General features: G+C 36.9%; 1 pseudogene; it reads right to left on the bottom strand.

Moving 5' to 3' along the window:
• Positions 1-655: 655 nt before the first annotated feature.
• LOC143635499 (polygalacturonase-like) lies at positions 656-2,289 on the bottom strand (annotated as a pseudogene).
• Between the last annotated feature and the right edge of the window lie 628 nt (positions 2,290-2,917).

Genomic DNA, 2,917 nt, shown 5'->3' with positions numbered 1-2,917 from the left:
TAAATCTTTTCCGACAAAATCAAAATCAAGCAACTTTCTATCCAAGATGCTAGTTTTGCCCAAATAGTGTCAAGAACAACATATTCACAAGTACCCTTTCATTGTGATAATGCTTGTATGCATAAGAAATTCGAAACACTAGAAGAACAAGATCAAATTACCAAAAACTAGTAACTTGTTAAAGCTCTTAAAGTGTTCTTCATTCAAAACATACTTTTTCGACTAATTAGTTAACTCACAGTTTTTTGGATACCTCTCTCTATAACCGATTTTGTTCACCTCTTAAATAATTAAATCCACGCAAGCCTTACACAAATAATAAAGGTCACACAAAAGTCTTTATTAACGCTTCTGTTGTCACAAGTCACAAAGGTTTGGAGTTTCGTGCTACTTGTTGTTCTCAACGAATCAAGAAGGCTCGAGCTTGCTACTTGTTGTTACGATTCATTGTGATTCGGTTTGAGTTGCAAGGTGAATCACAAAGGTTCGATTCTTGGTACTTGTTAGTTTCCTTTTTTCCTTGCTATTAACTTTTTAAAGAAAACCATCAATATTTCTTAGTTGTTGATAAATTTGGGACAGTTTTTGTGATGGATTCCGTCGGAGATCTGTCAGAAAGCTTTCAACAAGCATGAGAATATATTATCAATTATCATAATATATTATCAACCCCTCTCAAACTATCATAACGACACAACTGAATATATTATCAACTGAATATATAAATATAATAATACAATTACATCAGGATATATCAAAGATAAAATTTGTCCTAATGGATGCATGATAAGTAAACTACATGCATGCTGCAAAGTGGTCCTTCAAAATAAAAAATAATTTGAGGCCACTTCCATCCAATTCCAAACCCAAATAGTTAGTAAAACTGAGTGAAATCCAATAGCAGCAGTTGTATCCCCCACTATAATTATCAGAGACAACTAGTAAATCCACGCAGTCCAGAAGCAACACCGGCAACATATGAACAAGAAGATGCCGCTGGTTGACTCCCATATCTGAGGCTAACGTCCTTTAGCCGGATCCCACTGCATGGCTTCCCTTTGTGTACATCCTCATACACAACGTTGCTGATCTTCACTCCGGAAACTTGGTTGGGGCAATTCTTATTGTTTGGGCAGTAATTTGCATCTATTATGATAGGGTTTTGCACGTTCACCATTGTTGAATGCTGGAAAACAACATTCTTCACAAACCCACTGCTACGCCTTGCCCATGTTTTTATCCTCACACCATTCTGTGTACCCATAAACGTCGTGCTTTTTACGGTTACATTCTGGACACCGGGTTCTTGCAAATCCCACCCTAGACTCCCAATACTGCACGCAAGATCAATTAAGTACATGATCAATAGCCAGATAGATCAATCCAATCAAACGTACATTATAAACCGGAAAAGAATAAACAGTAGTTATTATACAATTGCAAGTCTTGGAAGCTGGGTGTACCTTATACCGTGACCAGGGCCACATACCACCTTCTCTATCCAGAGATTTGAATTTCCTGGCCCAATTGAGATGCAATCATCTCCTGTCGTGATTTCGGAATTCAAGACGGTCACACCTGTTGATGATATTAAATGGATTCCGTCCGTGTTTGGACTGAGCCCAGATGCCACAATGCTCACTCCTTGTACTTTAGCATTGTTGCATGCATAGAGCAGAAAGTGAAACATTTGGCTGTTTAATGACCTCAACCTACTGATCACTATGTTCTGGGAATGGTATATGCCAAGTGTCTGCAACATAAGCATATATATATATGATCAATATAGCATTAGAGGACAGAAAGAAAATGACATTATATATCGCAATCTTATATATATATACCGTAGCTCCTTTTGGACATGTCTTTCCAGATGATTTACAAGCCCATAGAGGAGCACCTTGGGCATCAAGTGTTCCACCGGAGACGGTAACATGGTTAACCCTGTGGAATTTAATCCACACTTCTGCATTACCGATAGATTATAACTAGAAGGAGCCACCAAGGTACCATCTATGTTGATTGTGATGGTTTGCTTTTACATGTATGACAGGAAAACGTGACCGCAGACTCAATCAAATACCTGCCAGTGGGTACGTAAATGATGGCGGGATTAGTGGAAGCACATGCCAGATTCCATGCTTTTAGGAATGCATTTTTAGAGTCTAAGCGGCCATTAGCTTTTGCCCCATAAGTAAGGACGTTGTATGTTGCAACTTTTGCTGATGCGTATTGTAACAGTAGAAAAAACAAGACTGGAACAACCAATGTGATACGTTTAATGGACATATTGGAACTCTCTATGTACTTTCGTACGATTAAACAGTTAATTTAGTTGCTGTAATGACGGCTTCTTGATTTGGTTATTTATAGGCAGTTAGGCACCAACGAAGTATCCGCAAAATGAGGGTTTGCATAACTAGAGGCAATGATTGATAAGAAGAAGTCTGTATGTATAGTGGTACGTACAGATCGAATGTCAAATGGCGGATGGTAACATGTATGGAATAATATTATTAATCAACTAACGACATGCATTAATGTTTGATATCCTTTAAGAATTAATTTTATGAATATTTTAAGTGTCCTTTCATCATCTGAACGTTAATATTATAGTTTGTTGATAAAATTTGTTTATTTAAAGGTCATATGGGGTATTAAGGCATTGCGTATGAACGCATCCACATGGGCATGTCAACCCCAAAAAAAGAATTTTACTTCTACGAATCAAATGCACTAATTAGTCTACTATCAAGATTTTTGTATAAAGAACCTTGTTTGTAATGCATTGATTCTTTCTTTTAAAATGTTTATAACTTACCAACTCAAGTATGATCAATTGATATTAGCGTGATGCTAAACGTACCCCCCCTATACCATTATTTCTAAATATACCGTCTCTAAACTTATTACATCA

The sequence above is a fragment of the Bidens hawaiensis genome, unplaced genomic scaffold (genome assembly GCF_021521415.1).
Source record: "Bidens hawaiensis isolate Kalapana, Puna unplaced genomic scaffold, B.hawaiensis_p1.1 tig00000536_1, whole genome shotgun sequence".
NCBI lineage: Eukaryota > Viridiplantae > Streptophyta > Magnoliopsida > Asterales > Asteraceae > Bidens > Bidens hawaiensis.
Note: the sequence above shows the minus strand (reverse complement) of the source record. Positions and strands in the feature narration are given on the sequence as shown.